We start from the raw sequence: 20,087 nt of genomic DNA, 5'->3' as shown, positions 1-20,087 counted from the left end.
CAGGCCATCACGGTTATTTGTGAACGAGAGATTTACAGCTCTGTGTTGACACTTTTAGTATAAAAGTTACTTTAGAAAGTTGTCTGGAAGCCGTCCTCTGCCATCGCGGTTGGAGTTAAAGAATCCACGCCAGGCCGGTGTAGGGGCCAGTGTCTGAGGAAGGGTGTGAGAAGGCGTTGGGGGGGCTGAGTCTACCCATAAGGCTCGTCTTTATGGGGGGCAGACAGATGAGGTGAGCGGGGCGAGCTGTCACTGAGACCGGAGTAATGACCAGAGCAGTCTGCGCCCGCCAAGCCCTCTGATTGTCTGAAATTTGTTTGGGCGTGGGCGGGCTCTGACTTTATGAGGTGTTGGGATAGCACAGAGAGTGTGTGTGTGTGTGTGTGTGTGTGTGTGTGTGTGTGTGTGTGTGTGTGTGTGTGTGTGTGTGTGTGTGTGTGTGTGTGTGTGTGTGTGTGTGTGTGTGTGTGTGTGTGTGTGTGTGTGTGTGTGTGTGTGTGTGTGTGTGTGTGTGTGTGTGTGTGTGTGTGTGTGTGAAGGTAGATCTACGCTCTTTCTTTTTCATACTTCGGTGCCTTACAAAAACACACAGAATGTTTTCCCACTTTCCACAGAGTGGACAAAATTAGAAGTCAAAATGTTCTTTTACTACATTTGACACTTTAGGATCTACTTTCTTACTCTGCTTCTTAAACACACACACACACACACACACACAGACACATGCCAGATCTCTCTATGGCCTACATTATCCCCTTCTTGAGACTTATCACAATTTCTCTTTCTTCCCTCGGCTCGTCAGTTTACTTACAAAATAGATTTTGTCAGAGTTATTGATGTATAATGCATCGGCACCAGTGAGCTTATTTTCACTTTAATAATACTGAAATCTTTTTAATATTATGTGATTTTGCGTAGATCTTTGTGACAGAATGAAAGCAGCATGGAGATGATCAAACAGCCGCTTGTTTCAGGTCACGTCTCCTCCGTCTATCTGTCAGAGCCGCTCCACAGAGGCCGAGGGAATGAGAGAGCAGTATGGCTGGAGGGAATTTCTCCAAAACAACGCCAAATCACTCACTTTTCCTGCTCCTCCCCGTCCACATGGAGACGTGTCAGAATCCAGCGTCTGTCACGGTATCCCAAGGCAGCCTCGAGATCCAACGACCAACCGGCGCCTCTTGTCTTGTCACCTGTTATCTTTCCCATGTCTTGGAGTTCTGCGTCAGATCACCCACAGCTTTCTTAAAAAATGCAGGCTGGGAGTTTTATTACAAGGAGCGTGCCGTGGCATCTATTCAGCTCCACTAGTGCCGATGATCCGTAATGGCTGGAAACAAGTTAAATAGGAATAACTCACTCAGAAATCATGCCTCTCTGTGATCTCGTCATCTTGATGGTTCGGAGCGTGTCTTACATTAACAACTGGATGCAAACCAACTGCAGCTGAGGGAAGACAGATTATAGACGTTTGTCTCCTCGAGATGATGCTCATGTGCAACTCATTTGCAAAACACATTTACCCTCAGCCTTTAGTGCCAGTGGAGAGGGTGGTGAGGAGGTCAGGACGGTGGACGGACGTGTTTTCCAGGTCTGTTCACCAGAATCATTTGGCTGATATTTTGGTAAAAACTTCATCAGCCAATATGCAAAATGGTTCCATATTGGCTTAATAAAAGGCTTCAGGCTCTTTTTTTTTTTTGCATTGCTCAATTTGTAGCTGCTAGGTGACAGAAAAACATCAACACAGGCCAACAAATGCACATTCAGATTCCTCTAACGGCGGTAAAGATGGGAGAGGAGCCCCGGCTGCTCACATCCAGCACACTCAGACACATTAGCAGAGCCTGTGAGCGTCGCTGCTCTCTCTAACTGTGTGTTTACCACTGGGAGGTGGACAGGTAGCCTCAGTGCAGCTAGCAGAGCAGTGTGTTGCTGCTGGTGGAGAGAAGGCTTACGGGGTTAATGAGGGCAGCTGAGACGGAGCCGTGCTGTGAGAGTGAAAACGGTGAGCTCGAAGAGGCAGAGAGCTCAATCTCCATGATGTGTGAGCATCATTTCATCCCATGTTAATGTCGGAAAATATCGCTGAGTGCAAGTCTCACAAACAGAAAGTTTTTACCCCCCCCCTCCCACCTCATGTTGGGGGGGTGAAAAGCAGGGGTGCTTTCATAGTTTCCTGCAGGGACGGAGACGTGTTTGTCTGAGGAGCTTGTCTATGACTCCCCCATGCGGCTTCCTGTTTTGGCATCCCTTCTGACAGGCAGATTAGGTTTGCTGTTCAGAATCGTTGTAGGTACAAGCATACAGTATGTACTTTGGATTAATGGGGAGTGATATATGTGTAAAGAGCAGTGTACTTCATAAACCCAGAGAAGTCCTGTGGTGAGTGCCGGTGCTCAGGATGCGGATTAGCAGAGCGCTCGTGGCAACGTAACATCTCTTACAGGTGTTCTGTAGCTGCAGCGTCTGTGTGGGTGTGGAGCTGCGTCTGACACCTGAGTAGTAGAAACCACTCTAAATAGCAATAATGATGAAATAATACGCCATAGAAATTATTAGACCATTAAAATGTGTTTTTAATTTTCCTCTGTGTGTGTGTGTGCTCTGTGTGTGTGTGTGTGTGTGTGTGTGTGTGTGTGTGTGTGTGTGTGTGTGTGTGTGTGTGTGTGTGTGTGTGTGTGTGTGTGTGTGTGTGCTCTGTGTGTGTGTGTGTGTGTGTGTGTGTGTGTGTGTGTGTGTGTGCTCTGTGGCTCTGTGTCAGACTGTCAGCATTTGTTTTCAGAGTTTTACACAATGTCACATTCCTAAAGTTGTCATACTGAGTCCACTGAGGTACACAGTAAAAAACCCACAGGCATACCAGCGAGCTTAGACGCACCACAAATATCCACCCTGAGATACGACACAGCCCTGAAGTCAGGAAATAAAATGTCTACTGAGCGATACGATTTTGTTTCTTTGTTTGCTCCTTTGTCTCCTTTGTTTTTCTTTCTTTCTTGCTCGCTTGCTCTCTTTTTTTTTTCCCACCTCCCTCTTTCAGTGTCCCTGCAGATTCCCCTGCTGTCGGCTCTCGTCACATTCCCCAATCTGTTAGCCTTCTGATACCGGGGCCAGACTTGAAAGGAAGTCTTAAGGACGAGAGCTTATACACTGTGCCAGATTTTGTTAAATAACTACGAGATGTTGGTGCCAATTCATCGGTAATTGTCCCTTCTGGCACAGTCTGTTGAAAGTCCTGGAGAAGCCTAAGCTCAAGATCACTGCAAGTGTTAATCTTCTTATACTTAAGGTATCAGGTTTTCTTTTGATGTCGCTAAACATGTTGACTCCTATCTCAGCGCAGAAGGCAATCCAGACATAGCTATGAGCGAGATGGGGGTTTGTCTGCCTCCGTCTTCCAAGAATCTCATGGTTTATGTGTTCCTCTCCGAGCATTCATTATGGCGCTAAAATAAAGCAACAACAAAATGAGAGGGGAGAAAAGGAAACAGGGAGAAAGGGATTGATTCTGCGCTAATTGTCCTTTTCTTAGCGCAGCATGACTTGTTCTTCTGTGGCGTAAAATGGCCTCATTTACTGCCAATGAGGCGAAATGCTGTTTCTCCGACTCGTCGGTATAATAGCCCAAGGTTATTTCCCAGAGCTGCTTCGTCAGAAGGCTCCTTGCAAGAAGCTTCTTTCAACAGCAAAGACAAATGATTTAGTGTCTAATTAATTTTCCTGTCCCCGGGGTGAACTGTATGTGTTTTAGGTTGTTTTAGGTCAGCGGTGCAGCCGTGGTGATGACCACACAGTCCCCAGCGCTGGGGAATCTGCCCCAGGGTGTCAGGTGGACAAACCCAGGGGAGGTGCACCCTGTCCTTGGCACGCCGGGCCCCCTCGGGTGCTCAGGTGAGCCTCTGTGATCAATCACTGGTGCGTTTTGTCAGGTGAGATTCTCCCGTCAGTCAGTCAGCCAAGCGGGCGGGGGTGGGGGGCGGGCAGGGCCTCAGGTGGTGGATGATAGTGCAGAGGCTGTGGGATCAGGGCGAGCTCCCACATGTGCAACAACACTGATCCCACACACAGGTGGAGATTTGTCATGGGCTGGTAGGAGCTCATCTGTGATTGAATAAGGTGTTTGAATGTGACGTACACACACACACACACACACACACACAAACACACACACACACACACACAGACACACACACACACACACACACACACACACACACACATACACACACAGACACACGCATACACACACAGACACACACAGACACACACACACACAGACACACACACACACACACACACACAGACACACACACACACACACACAGACACACACAGATACACACAGACACACACACACACACACACACACACACACACACACAGAGCTTCATGTCTACATTGCAGCACATGAGCCAACACACAGACGTGTATATATGTATGTATGTATATATTTATACGGTACATATATAAACGCATATGACATTTTAAATCAAATCTCAAAAACCAGACACTAACTTCTTTCTTCCCTCACGCTCTCACGCTGCAATCAAAAGCAAATGTCTGCCTGCCTGCAGGGACTCTTTAAACATGCGTCCTGGAAGATTTATGGCTGAGTTTAGAACTTAATTGTGTGGGTTTGTTATTGGAAAAAGACAGGTGGGGACTGAGCCGAGACATGTTTTATCAATTTGGCAGTGTGTCTTTCGATGTACCTTAAAGTATTGGCGTAATACAACCCGTGTTTTACTGTAATTCCACTTTTGATTTAGAGGTGTCTGTCTCTGGCAGCCGGTGTGAAGGCTGGCTGTGGAGAAAGTGGCTGGAGGTGATTGGGTGTTACTGTGTACTGCTGTGAATCCTGTGTCACCGAGCGCGGTCAACAAGTTCATCCGGAAAAGACAAAGGTGGAGTGCGAGACGGCGATTTTAATAAAAAGCACATTATGTATTGTGACCACTCGGTTAAAATACACAAAGGCTTCTTTTTTTTGCTCGATCTGAATTTATAGCTTCTAAAACCTTTAGAGCAGATGAAAGGATGTGGAGCTTCCAAACGCAGGAGAGCTGCTGTCTGGTAGAAGGAGCAGCAGCATCCACTCCTCACACACTTGAAGGTCCTGATACACTAAAGCCCATCTAGGCCAAAGTGAGCTGGACAAAAATCCATTACGGAGCTCAAATGACGCTTGGTGGGCAGACTGGCATCAGTCAAACCCACAGGCTGCCCCGGGGTCACACCAAAGCTGGCACTTAGAGTTTTAACACACAGACAGCACACACATTATCCAGCTAATGACGGAATTACAGCACTGACTCACCATGTAGCTACATGTAAGCGATGGGGGGACGGCAATAGATTATCGTCTGAGAAAAGCGGCGCTTTCCCAGGAAAAGCAGCTGTCAGTGTGAGACAGAGAGAGAGAGAGGGAGAGAAAGAGAGGAAGGTGGGGATGGACATAAACTCCCAAGAATGGAGGTTTAGATGTAATTGTAATTATGACTCTATAAAACACTCAATACTGTCATTATCATTGAGTCATGTGTCCATGCAAGTGAAAGGGATGTTTAAAGGGATGTGTCATCTGTGTCTGAGGTCGGAACGGGGAGGAGAGGTTTATACTGGAGAGGGATAAGATATACGGACTGCCCTTTAAAACTGGCACAAACATTTCTAACATATCCAAGAGGACGTAATGGATTATGGTCACTCTGACTATCTGTGTGTGTGTGTGTGTGTGTGTGTGTGTGTGTGTGTGTGTGTGTGGGGGGGTGTTTCCTGTGTGCAGATATGTGCATGTTTGTCTCTGCATGCTCATGTTCCCCGTACAGACACATGTGGATATGTTTAAATGTTTATATGCTTGTATGAATGTTTACTCATGCTATGGGTGTGTGTGTGTGTGTGTGTGTGTGTGTGTGTGTGTGGAGGGCCTGAAGTGTCTGGGCCTTAATACCAAGAAGCTGTAAGTGTGAGTGCAGTGCCTGTAGGCCTCTGTGTTGCGGTGACTCTGTATAAACGCTGTGGTTGCTCTGTTTTCTTACTCTGGTTTCAGGGCGAATGTCTGAAAAGTTCATATTTTCAATGGCAACTCTGAAGGAACCATAAATTCACAGGGTGCTGTATTTTTATCCTCTTCACATAATGAAAGTTCCAGAGGACAAAACAGTCCCAGCGAGGGTGGGGTGGGTTGTGAGAAAGCGGTGTGGGGGTTGGAGGGCGGGGGCTGATTGTGGTTTTGGGGACATAAGAGAAGGGTGCAACTGCGCTGGACACGCAGCCGTTTGGGAAAAGCGACTCTTAGGAGAGTCCCTGCTCCAAAAAACGAGCCTCTGAGCAAACAGAGCGCCGGACGTCTGTCGGCTTTTCCAAGTGAAATCCAATCGAGCTGCGTCTGAGTATTCTCAAGCAAAATGGCTCCAAGTTCAATTACACATTACAAGCCGCATGACAGTTTCCATTGTGCAATACTCAATCTAACAAGACTGCGCTAAATCGGCCAGGCACCCCCGTTCACACTGGAGTCAGTGTGCCGAGACAGGAGGGAAGGGCCCTCGACAAGGGGGCCCTCTTAACCACTCTATTATGGTAACACATACCTGCAGAGAGGCGGACACCTGAGACCCAGAGCCAAGCAGCTAGAGGCGACTGACTAACACGGCCCCCCCGCGGCTGCACCCTCTCCTACTTGACTGTTGTCAAACTGTTATGGTTCTAACGCTTTGTGTCGATTGTGGGAGTCTGAGTCATGAGCAGATTATCCGGTGGCCCTCTAGCCTTGGGCTTAGCTCTTGTAATGAATCCAAAAGAGCCCGCTCTTTAATCTCTGCTCGGAGGACAAAGTTTGGATGTGCAGCGCGTGGGCGATACAGCGCTCATCTCCGTGAATATCGTCTAATCATCGGTGGCACTGCACGGGTCCTGTGCATCCAGGCAGGTCTGCAGAGGCTGTGGCGCACGGCTCATCCTTGTAACCTCCTTCCCTCGTGGTGGCGGGGGAGAGGAAGAGAGAAGCCCCTCTTCGTGGTGCTGGAACCAACCCTGTTAAAACTTGAAAACATTCCCTCTTCAAACCACCATGACTGAGTAGATTAGGCCCCCATCCGCAGGAAAACAATCTTATTTCCTGAAGATATTTGGGGCGTTTAATTCAGAAACAATGCCGGCTGGCGCGCTGAGCCCCTTTTATTGCATGCTATTTTATTACCATTCTAGAAGTTATTCAAATAAAGTAAATGAGTGGTTCAGTGAAACGTGTTAAGATGCACACCAAATACGTCGGTGTCAGGCGTAATTATTCCCCCAGATGAGTCTTTTCTTGTGTCTCCACCAATTAAAGTCAAGGGAATAGAATCAGAGAAGCAGGCGCTCCTGTGTACGCGCTGCAGCCTTTGTAGAAGCCATGTCATTGATGACACACGGCCGTATACATATTTCATTGGGACATGCATATTTTACAGTGTAATCCTTGGCACACCACTGCTTTGTTCACAGTATGTGGCGAGGCCTAAAGAGTAGGAGGTTTTCTTTGTCGGTCGTGTTGTATCAGTGAGATGAAGAGGAGGAAAGTCTAGATGTGTTCTGACAGAATCATTTCAGCGTTTCTGTGAAGTCTCTGATAATCACACAGCAGTCTGCAAGTAGAGAAAGTGATATTTTGTGCTCATCCCTGCACTGTTGTCCCACCGCTCCTTGTTATTTTTAAACAGCAGTTCCATGTTAATGGATGCCGACTTCCGCGCACTAATTATCGCACACGGCAGAGTGCCTCCCTTCCCCGCCGCACTCGCCTTATTCCACGGCCCTCTGATAGTTTCACACCGTTGACATCATTTCTATGATTCACCTCGCCGACACTGCTCTGGGCTGAGACGAGGCAGCGTCGACGGAGAGCCCCGACCCGCGGCCCGGCACGGAGTGGGGGAGGCGGACTGTACAGGAGCCGAGCGAAGCCAAATGTGCTTGTGCAGCAAACATGATTGCATGTGGTAATTTCCTGCGCTCTGTCTGCATGCTGTTGCGGTTGAAGGAGTGATTATTCTGTGCCAGAGAAATGCTAATGTATGTGTTCACAAGAGACATAACATCCAGACACAATTAAAAGCACAAACAAGTGTCAGCCAGTGTTTGTGTTAATAACCGGGTTCTCTGCAGCGGCAGCGAGAGGCTGAAAAACAGAGAGCGTGTGGTCAGAAACACGTGTTGCCTTCGCTCTGTGCACCAAAGAATGGCAGCACTTAGAAGTCAAAACCCAACCGGAGACAAGAGGGGAGTTGTGTGGCCGCTGGGATAAATATCGACTGTTAGGCCTTACACCCCCGCACACCCCCAACTCAAGTGGTCCCCCCCACACCCCCCCTAGAATTCCTCCCCCCAAACAGCACCAAGCGTCTAGTCACGGCAAAGTTCACAGGAGTAACTTCAACCGTATCACTCACATCTAATAGCTCTGTGTACTCTGGCTGCTCATGCTACAAGCACTTGATCATTGTGTTGTGTTAGCTGCCTCTGGTCCTGCTTCCTCTAGGCTCACACACACACACACACACACACACACACACACACACACACTCTGAAGGCGGATTTCAGTCAAAGTGAGCTCCAGCCGCTGGTCAAGAAATGCCTGCGGTCAGAGTGTGCTCAGTGGAAACACGAGATTGTGGACGAGCTGATACAAGAATAATGCTGCGGAGGGAACACGTGTGACTGACGGGGAGATCAGAGAGCTCCAATGATTTTTGTTTCTTAATTACCACTTAGTGGAGACTTTGATGCTTACACATCCACAGCATGTTTGAAAGCGCTCATATTCATTTTGCAAACATGTGTATTGTTGTGTAACACACATGCACACGCGTGTGCGGACACGTGTAGACATGCACACGGGAGATTTAAGAGCACATGTGATTGACCAGTGTCAGGCTAATACTAATGAGGCTGGGAGTTCTTCCTCTCTGATGTTTTCTCTATTGATCGCAGGCAAGTACATCTCAATTGGTCCACCCCCCCACCACCACCACCACCACCACAACTTGAGTGATTGTACTTAGTGTATTGACACATACCTTTGCATGCACTGACACACATTTATAGCTGTGGAGAGAGATATTGTAGCCTGATAAGACGGATGATACGCACACCTCAAATATGTGCGAGCCATCCATCTGTTTACCTGTGCTGCTTCACAGTTTTACTGTCATGTATCATATTACGGTGACATTTTTGTTGGATTTGAGGGTGATCGTGCCAGATGTTGGTGTCTGATCGCCTACGGTAAAAACATGACACAACACGAATCAAAAACAGATCCCGCTCTCTTAAAACACTATTGCTCATTCATTCAGGGGGGGATCACATGTCGTGTTCGTCTGTTGCCAAAACACAAAGTGTCTCAAACTATTCCAAGATTACAGCCTGAGATAGCTCTGCTTATCCATCTGTCACCATACAAAGAGTTATCTCTCCTTGTTTAAGTCACTCAGGCTCAGCGTCTAATCTGAAGCGTGTGTGTGTGTGTGTGTGTGTGTGTGTGTCACTTCCATACACGCCGTCGTGCTCTAAACAGACTTTATGTTGAGGAGGAATGTGTAGGCCAGAAGCCCAGCCAAAGCCTCAACCCTCCCCCCCACACGTCCTTCCACCGTCCTCCTGCCTGCGTGCTTTCAGTTTGATGTCACTCAGTAATAACTGTGGACGTATTATCAGCGGTGGGATATTATAGCTGCCACACGAAGCCTTTTTCACTGTCACCAAATGTGTGAGAGACATTCGTAAAGATGTGATTGTCTCAGAAGGACGGCCAGAGTTTGTTGAAGTCACATCCAGATAAAGCCTTCGTCCCGTCTGGCCCCCCCAGCGTCCGTGTGCCCTTTGACCGTCTGAAGAACAAGGAAAGAGCTGCTCCTCACAAGGTCAAACGCTTAACTCTCACACTGTGCCATCGATGGCTGGTGACTTACAAATCATAAGTATTGATCATGGCAGCGATCCTGGTGAATGTAGGGCAGACAGTAAAATCAGATCCACTTAGGCTTAATAGCCCACATTAAAGCAATTATGCACACAAACTAGGGCCGTCTGACTGGACGCTTATTACACCGCTCCATATATCTTTTTTTCCCTTTTTTACTTAGCATTTTTATCCATGCACTTCTGACAATGAATCAAGGTTTTACTTGCTATTGACTGCTTCAGGTGGAACAGTTGTAATTGGTTGGGTGACCCCCCCCCACCCCCCCATGAGTGCTGCTCCCTGCAGCCGTGTAGCTAAAACTGCTGCAGGCGATGAGATAATCTGCAGTTTCCACTATATGTGTGTGTCAATACTCGTGTATTTACTAATGACGGAGCGAGTGCCGACTGCTGACCCGCTAATGAAGTTGGTGCATTTGTGAGTCAGTCAACAGGTCAAGGACTGAGGGGGGGGGGGCACACCGCTGTCCTCTGCTGGTGCACTGCCTCATGGGAAGGCTCTTTTACTATTTTCAGTTTATTTCCACCAAACACTTGAAGGGAATGGCCGGCTGAGCACCTCTGGTGTCCGGTGATGGAGGCTGAACGTGTTGGTTGTGTTTAATGAGTCTTCACCAGAGGACAAGATGGAGTTTGGGTTTTATCAGAGACACAGAAAGACTTCTTTTGTTCTTGTGACTGAAGGAGCATCCTCACATACCTGTGATCACCCCGTCATCACTTTAATATAGTCTAATATGGTATTGATAAGGCAGAGATAGTGATAACATGTATCATCACATCATTTTATTTTTAGTATTCTGATATTGTTGCTGCATCGTGTATTTATTGTTATTCTGACATTAACGCCACTTTCTCGCCTCAGCACACACACACACACACACACACACACACACACACACACACACACACACACACACACAGAGCTCATACACACCCTACTCATCATAAGTCTGTTTTCTCTAGTTATCTTGTGTATGTCCCTCCTCCGTCTTCATGCCGTGTGTGTGTGTGTGTGTGTGTGTGTGTGTGTGTGTGTGTGTGTGTGTGTGTGTGTGTGTGTGTGTGTGTGTGTGTGTGTGTGTGTGTGTGTGTGTGTGTGTGTGTGTGTGTGTGTGTGTGTGTGTGTGTGTGTGTGTGTGTGTGTGTGTGTGTGTGTGTGTGAGCTGAAGCATCATTTATTAAATCCCAGGGTTCTCACAGGTGACACTCAGGGTGATTATAACCTATTGATGAAATATGCCAGTGAACCTGTCGACCGCTGGTTCAATGTGTTTCCAATAAAAGAGGGAAAAAGCCTTTTTTTTTACTTGCGGCCCAGGAAACCTCCTAGAAATGCAACCAAGGTGCGTCAGAGGAGGTTTCCTGTTTAGCATACAGTCATTGGTACGAGTGTGACGCACTTGTCAGGGAAGTGAAACGACTTGTGAAGCAAAACACCCGCTGAGAAACTTCATTTTGACGCCATTTTTCACTCTGTTGATTCCATCTTTTGTTTAATAAGCACTTTGCCCTTCTTCTTCCTTTTCATCTGCTTTAGGATGAAACATGCTCATGAAAAATGTATCGCTGTGATCTGCATATCGCCCTGATTGGGCTGCCGCCTCTTGTTTTGAGAGGAAGGAATGAAGGCGATATCAGGCAGCGCTCAGTGAATCTCAATTTCTCCTTCTGACAAATGCTTTTCTTCTCGGATGAGGTTATCGGAGCCAGAGCGGCCCCCACCTAAACCCCTCCATCCATCCACTCCACAGAAAGAGGGAGAGAACAAGGTGGGGTGTGGGGGGGTGATGAATATTTAAAGGACTTTAACTGGTTACATTTAACGTTAAACGCATGAGAGCCAAAGCATATTTTCACCATATGAGACTTTATATAGCTTCTAATTTTAACTCCAAATTCTGGGGTTGTGATATATGGGCAAATTACACGCATGTCACTGGGGGGGGGGGGGGGGGGGGACTGTGGCGTGTGCTACTTTGCACTGCAGGCTTACAGAGAACCACCACCAGCGGAAGAGTATGCACACTAGAAAGAGACAGAAAGTGAGCTTTCTCGGAAAACTTATGTCATCAAACTCCTTCATTATCTAATGTAGGACCCGGGAGATGAGCGCCGCAGAGAAGATTCAGCCTTCTAATTGCTTTTATTGGTTTACTGTGTGAGCGGAGGAGCTCTTTGATGTATTTAAGGGACCAACCTAATGAATCAGTGAATGCAGAAACAGCCTATCCAGGGAGCTGATCTCAAAGAGGGTGCCGGTGGGGGTGGGGATGTGTGTTGTGGTGGTGTTTGGATGGGGATGGATGGAGGGGGGGGGTTGCAACAATGCGTTCTTTAGTTGCCAGCAATGGTGAACAAGCAAGGACTTAATCAAGCACAGTGGGCCAAAGAGCGGGGGATAGGAAGGCAGGGGGTGTAATCAAGTGTAAACATCCCATACAATGTTGAACGGAGAGATGCGTGACCCCACAGTTATGGGAGCAGGCTGGATGGGGTGGGGAGGGGGCTTATTTAGCAAATATGTAGAAGTGCTTTTGACCCCATGGTGACCTCCTCAGAAGCCCCCCGACACACACGAACCCGTCAGTCGTTAATCACGGCCGTGATGAGAGCAGGCCTTGTTTGAACAGAATAATGCTCCGTGCAAACAGCCCCCCCCCCTTCATTTTTCAGCTCGACCGTCACTTCCTGCGCGGAGTGTGTACTTGCTGATTTTTGTCGACTCGTTACTTTTGGGGACTTTCTCCCGTCTCGCTCTCTTTGAGGCTGCGGCGCTGGGGGGCCGCGGGGGCTGGTTGTGTCAGTGGAGGGCAGAAGAAGCCGTGTGGATCTGGTTACCCCCCCGGCTTTTCCCACACAAGTGATCAGAGACTGAAAGTTGAGAGCATGTGTACCTTGCAGCAGGTTTACTCGCATTTCCAGTTTAAGCTTTTATTAAACTGTCCATTGTGCTGCCGCTCTGCCCGCAGACCCTCCGCTGCATTCTCATGGCCATCAGGTCAGCCAGGTTAACAGCCTGGTGGGGGGGGGCAACACTATCTCGTCGGTGCCCCTCTGTGGCTCTGGAGCCTGCGCAACACATTGGAAGAAAGGAAGAGAAGTATATAGTACAACCGTTTGATGAGCAGCAGGGCAATAAATTCATTAATCATCATTATATGCCTCATCAAACTCTTTGCCAGCCTCTCCATGGGAGTTACACAAATTAGCCAGTGAAAAAGGCAGTAATTTTAGAGGAGCTAGGTAAGTGCTTTTTGATTGCTTTCTTGAACAATGCTTCCCCTGACAAGCTAATAAATCAGATCTTTCTATACTTAAAGTGCAGCTACTGTGAACCCAATCCGAGCTCCCCAAACAAAAACAGGGAGGCTGTGGGGGACAAGGGGTTCCTCCTGCAGCCAAAGCTCTTTCACACATTTGTTTTGGATTCCTCCTCTTTCTTCTGCAACAAAGAGGCCCGGCTACAAAGCCTCTGATAACTGAATGAACTGCTGTTATGTCTCCAGATGCATCCAGGGATTTTCTCTCGTTGGATCAAAATAACCTCGTGTTTGACTTGAGATGAAAAAAGCCAGTAGTGAGCCAGTAGTGACCATATGGTGCAAAATTCAATTAGCCCCTCTCTTCCCTTCCTTTTGTGAAGCTCGCGTGGGTTTTAACATATCAAGTGCAGTGAGATGCAGAGGCAGAGCCTCGGAGCTGGGGTCCTCACAGAGAGCCGAGGCTGGCAGGTGATGCCTACCTACTACAGCGAGCGTGTCCCTCCATCCAGATGGCCTCTCCACGCAAGAGCAGCAAATTAGCCATCAGACTGCAAGCGGCTCCTTTATTGAAAACGAGGTCAACAGAAGATTTGAGCCTAGTTTGTGGCTGGCCGCGTCAGCCTCCTCCAGGTATTAGCGGCTCTCAGTTACTGTGTTAGATGGGAGGTCTCATGCGGGACGGCGTGCAGTTGGTAAGGGGGGGTAGTTAGGGGAGGTCTTTATCTGTTTAAAGCTCCTCTCTGATGAGATTACCTATTGGAGTTGGCTGTAAACCACCCTGTTAATCAGGGCGCAGCAGCCAACACACTCCCACTGGCAGGAAGCCACCTCTTGATTTTTTCATTTTTCTCTTTGGTGGTGTGAGGGGAGGGGGGCGGGGGGGTACCGAAAATTCCTCATTGGTAATCATGTGCTGGAACATTTGAGCGCTGAGTGTAACCTGAGCTAATATAACTAAAGTGATCTGTTTTCCTCTGCGTTTGTGCTCCGATGTATCTGCTGACTGACGACCTGCAGCCACCTGAACTCAGAGCAGCCAGCGCGCTGCCGCCTGATTGGACAGTTTCCGAGTTGCATCACCAGCAGGCACTTTAGTAAATTGGCGCTGAGGCACCGTCACACACGGCGCCCTGCCCGTGCAGCTTCCTCTCCTCGTTGAGCGGGAGCGAGGGCCGGGCCGGAGCACAGAGCTTTGAATGAGTCCGGCGGCGGCGTCTCCTCGCCCCTCCTCATTAACGTTCTCTCCACACACCGCTGAACCGAGCACAGCTCAAAATAACTTGGGGAGGGGGAAAAAAGGCAGTGCCCCGTTTATCTCCATCTTGGGAACTGATCCAATTAAGTAAGTGCCCATTTGCATCCATCAGACTGCAGCAAACTGGGAGGAAAAGTGGAAAGCTGGGAGCAAACAAAAGGGGAGTGAGGCAGTGAGAGGAGGTCCATTTGTTGTGCAAGGTGGTTTGGAGAGGGTAAAGTGTCCCAGCTGAGCCTGGGCACTGCTAATGTTATAGACTGTGTGTGTGTGTGTGTGTGTGTGTGAGCGCAGGCATTACAGCGGTCATTAGGACAGATATCTGTGTGGTAATGTGGAGCAGATGTTGAGAAGAAAGGGATCATTTAAAAAGGGCAAATGTAAATAAACAGTCAGGCAGCTTTGCCCCCCCTCCCCCACCTGGACCCTCTGAAGTCACTGAAAGAAAACAGTTCATCAATCTTCATCACAAGCATTAATACTGTAATATTAGAGGCCTTTCTGTACGGAGCCCTTTAATGCTTCCTCACAAACCACATCCACTCTGTTATTATTACCGTTCAACACGTCTCCACCACAGACACACTGACCCTGCTGGACCGGATCAATACTACATGGCTCTTATGCTATTTTATATTATCTGTGGTATGAGTTACATGTGTTATGAGCTGCTGAGGAGGAGCAGGATGCTGCGTTGTCTGAGGTGGCGGGGGCGTGGGCGTGGGCGGGGGCGTGCTGAACCTGCTCACCTTGTGACCGGAGCGAGGGAGGGGCCGGCCGAGGGTCCGGACACAGACGGGACCTGTGCAGAGAACCTGCCGGTGACTCCACCTCCACAGGGATGCACACACTCACTGCTCTGTGGCTGTGCATACCTGAGGGGCTTTGGCGGGGGCTACTAGTGTGTGTGTGTGTGTGTGTGTGTGTGTGTGTGTGTGTGTGTGTGTGTGTCACCTCCTCCAGGGCAGGGCAGGAACCCCCAGTGTGGGCGCCAGAGAGCCCTTACATGGCCACTGAACACAGACCCTTTGCAGTCACAGGGTCAGGAGCTCACGCCGCACTGCTGTCAGAGCAGATTGGTCAACGAGACAGGGGCACTGTGTGTGTGTGTGTGTGTGTGTGTGTGTGTGTGTGTTTGGATAGAGATGATCACCTTTTTAAAACATCCATCATATTTTATTCTGAAAGGTAAACCAACAGATTGTCCGAGCTTCCTAAACAGGCTCATTATTATGCAGCTGAACTGAATCCCTCAGTCCTCCTGGACTCGGCCCCCCCGGCCTCAGAGGACTTCATAGTTCATCACTCTTCCTTAATGTTTTTCCCCCCTTTTTCCCCTCTTCATAGAAATGTTTTATTTATGTTGGGGGGGGGGGACACTTAAACCATCTCACAGCTGAAAATTACACGTGTAATCTCTCCCAGAGGAACTCCATGGAGAAATAGAAAAACAGAGAGTGAAGTGCAGAAAAACAGAAGTAAATCACTCAGTGCCACCGGCCCCACTGTGCTCAGGGCCTTTATAACCCCACTTAACGTCAGGGCTGGGGGTGCCAAACGCTGACGCTCTGGATGCCCCTGGGGGGAGTTTTAGGATTCCAAAAGTGGGTGAATTCACACAACAAGTCCGTTGTTTGATTGAAAGTTGGTTTTCCAGTTTGGGGCCAAACAAGAGCTGAAACACTGAGGCTCTAATTAGCTTCTCATCTCGGACATGATGCTGATGAAACAGGAGCTGGTGCTCAGCTCACTGCCTCATGGAGAAGAGGGGGGGGGGGGCGCCTCATGTGCTGCACTGATTCCAGAAATCAGAGCACACACACACACACACACACACACACACACACACACACACACACACACACACACCTGTCAAACACCACAGTGGTCTTGAGCAGAAGTGAGAACAAACATGTGAACAGATATGAAGGAGCTCCTCCTCTGAAGACACCCTCCTTTTATTTCACCCTCTTTTATGCCACATTTGGCAACGCTCGCGCTGCTGGTGACCCCCCTCCCCACCCCCACCCCCCCATCGATTAATGTGCGCAGGTCAGGTCCAGCGGGTGTCTATTTCCACACCGGAGCTGAATTTGAGCCCAGCTCGTCCGCGCTGCTCGGTGTGGAGCAGCGGGTCCTCCGGTGATACCGGGACTGTGTTCATCAGCGGGTTCCGGTTTCAGCTTGAGCTCAGTGGACACACAGTAGCGCTGGGGGGGTGGGCGGGGGGGGGGGGCTCGGCTCCATAGAGCGGTCCAGAGACAGCTGTCAGATCTGTTCGGTCCACAGCTCCATCACAGGGGTGTGTGTCTCTGTGTGTGTGTGTGTGTGTGTCTCTGTGTGTGTGTGTGTGTGTGTGTGTGTGTGTGTGTGTGTGTGTCTCTGTGTGTGTGTGTGTGTTTTCTGGAGGCTCTGAGAGGAAAAGGTGATGTGCTGCAGCCTCCAGTTGTCTGAATGCCCCACAGCTGATCTTCGCTCTGACCCCAGCAGGCCTCCGTCCTCCTGCTCCCCCCAGTCTGGTATTAGACTGATGTCAGTGTGGCACACGGCAGAAACCCAGTGGAACACACACAGGAGGAAAGCATCCAGCCTCAGAGGAAACAGACAGCGGCTCTCACATCCACACTTTTTCTGTCAGGTCCTGTTTTTTCCTTCTTCACTAAAATGAATGAAATCACTAATTGTGCATTAATTCGATGTTGGACCTCAGGGCGAGAAGGTGCGTTTGACTTCTCGGCTCTGAGCAGGTTGAAGTGAGCAGATCTATGCAGTGTTGTGGAGCTGCGGCCCTCAGACCTGCTGCAGGTCCAGCGGCCTTCAGGTCCCGGTTTAAAAACCCGCTGTCATGGACGTGGCGGCGCTGATTTCTCTGTCCGGAGCAGGAACCCGGTCTCAGTGGAGGCTGCAGACCTGATCCGCTCTTTTCTCTCCTGGAGGATTATTTTCCCCGTTTCCACACGTGGGAACCGTTTCGGCCTGCTTGGTATTCTCACACTGTGGCAATCCAACAATGAGCCGACACGCCATTCAGGCCGGGGGGAGAGGAGCTGGGGGGGGGCACACTGGTGCAAAGTTGCAGAGAGCAGCGTCCTGCAGGCCGTCAGGCCCTCAGACAGCAGCGACCCGAGAATAACAGACAGACAGGCTTCATACAGAGAGAGAAATATCTACAGTATGTGTGTCTGTCTAACACTGTCTGAACCCCCAGCTTTCCTACAGGCACACGGAAATACTCAGGTTATTTTAAATAATAATAGTAGAATAAAATAGATGAATAATAATATTAACACTAATAGTAATAGTAATAATAATTCTAGTAATAACTATAGCACTAATAAAAATAACAACAATAATGTTAACAATAATAACAATAGCAATTATATTAATATTAATAGTAATAATAATTATAGTAGGCCTAATAATAATATTAACAATAATAATAATAGCAATAACAATAACAGCAATAATAATGATTCTTATTATTATAGTATTGTATATATATATTATATAGTATAGTATAATATTAACAATAATATTAACAATAATTATAGTAATAATAATATTAACAATAACAATAATAATAATGATAATTAGGCTGTATGATCAGTGCAGAGGATTAATGCAGCAGCTCCTGATTTTTCTCCCACCGGGTGATTTAATAAAAACAGTTGGGGGAGACAGAGCTCGGTGGTAAATTCGGAGGTCCTTTGGGGGGTAAATAAAATGTGAGAATCCGCCCTGAAATGCTCTCTGCCGACAAACAGCATGAAACACAGAGCTCAGGTGTTTCAGCCTGTTTCGGCTCCGACATTTTTGTGGAAGCCAGTTTTTAAATGTAGAAATTTAATTTAGAATAAATGATGTGTTCGGATGTAAACACACACACACACACGGAATAGGTAGTTCCCAGTATTTAGCCGGTGTCCTACACATGATTAACAGCGTGTGTGTGTGTGTGTGTGTGTGAGAAACACCACTTCTTCAATCAATCCAGAGGAAACAACGCAGTTTCTAATAAAACTCTAATACTCTCTTAGGGGACATTGCATCGAACAGTTCAGCCCCCCCGGGGATCAGCAGAGAAAAAACATAATTATGCTATTTAGCCGGCTGATGTGTCGCAATCAGTGCTGCAGCACACTGAGTCAGATTAAAACAGGCCGAGTGGAGGACATTAAGGCGGGGGGGGGGGGAATTACACGAACCTCAGGGGACGTTTCACACGGGACAAAGTAAACTACTGAGATTAATGGCAGCAGCCATGAAAGGCCCCCCCTCCCTCACTGGAGGTCACCGACAGCAGGAATAATAATAATAATAATAACAGTAATAATGATGATGATAATAAGAATCACAGTAATAATAATAATAGTAATAATAATAATAATTAATTGTGCTGAATAAACAGTCAGTGAATAAACGAATAATAAAACAAACTGTTATTTAGAGAAATAACTGTGGGCCATGGTGCTGAGGGCCTCCGGCTGTTTTCACTGAGTTTAAACCAATAATAATAATAATAATTATAATAATAATAATGTTAATAATAATAGTAATAATAATGTTAATAATACTACTAATAATAGTGATTTTTTTCTAACACCGTAGCTTGATATTTTCTGATTTAACATGAGGAAAACTCTTTTTTCTTATTACATATTCCCGTCTTTTCATCTGCCCCCCCCTCTCTGGTCTCTGGTTGTGTGCTTCGTGCCTTTTTTTAATCCACTTGTCAAAGTTGCTATGATGCTGATAATAAGTGTGATCTCTTTAACTGGGCCGTCTGATGGGGAAGGGTCTGCGTGACGGATTAACAAAGAGCCCCCCTGAAATTAGGAGCAAGTGTGACACCTACCTGCAGAAGTTGGAAGAGTTAGAGGACAGCCTGGCTGCCTGGCTACGGGCTGCACGGCACAGCAACAACAAGAGGAGCAACAAGAAGAAGAAGAGGAGGAAGAAGAAGAAGAAGAGGAGGAAGAAGAGGAGGACTGGAGCCTCTCCTCCTCTCAGCCTGCCGCCATCACCGAGCCGCTCTCGGTCATTAATGACATATAATAGGCCAGTATGTTCTGGATGCATGGCCGCGTCCCTTTTAACAGCCTGCCACGCCTTGGAAAATAGTAATGAGGCCTAAATTTGGCATAAAATCGAGCTCATTACCGGAGTTCACCACCTGATTGCTCTGCATAAAACACGACAGGTAATTGGGTTAAATGACTCCTCGCTGTTGTTATTATATCAATATCCACTTTTAGAAACGGGCCCGCTGAGGGAGGAGGAGGAGGAGGAGGAGGAGGAGGAGGATTTTAAAGAATAAAATCAAGTGGTGAGAAATGAGCCACCGTGCGCCTGAATATCTGCACCGACCGAAGCCTTCTCCCCGCCGGACGGGGGCCTGTCCCCCCCCCACCTGTGTCAGAGCTCACACCGCCTCACACCCCCACATTATTCCCCCTGAAACATCTGCCACCGAATCCACATTTCTCTCTTTAATTGTCCACTTCGGACGCATCATCGGTGCCAAGTGATCCCAAATAAAGCAGCGCTGCACAAAGTAGGAATATATTTTTTTCCATAATTTACTTCAAAGATAGTGT

The sequence above is a fragment of the Pempheris klunzingeri genome, chromosome 1 (assembly GCF_042242105.1).
Source record: "Pempheris klunzingeri isolate RE-2024b chromosome 1, fPemKlu1.hap1, whole genome shotgun sequence".
Classification (NCBI taxonomy): domain Eukaryota; kingdom Metazoa; phylum Chordata; class Actinopteri; order Acropomatiformes; family Pempheridae; genus Pempheris; species Pempheris klunzingeri.
The sequence above is the reverse complement of the archived record's forward strand: the minus strand, read 5'-3'. Positions refer to the sequence as shown.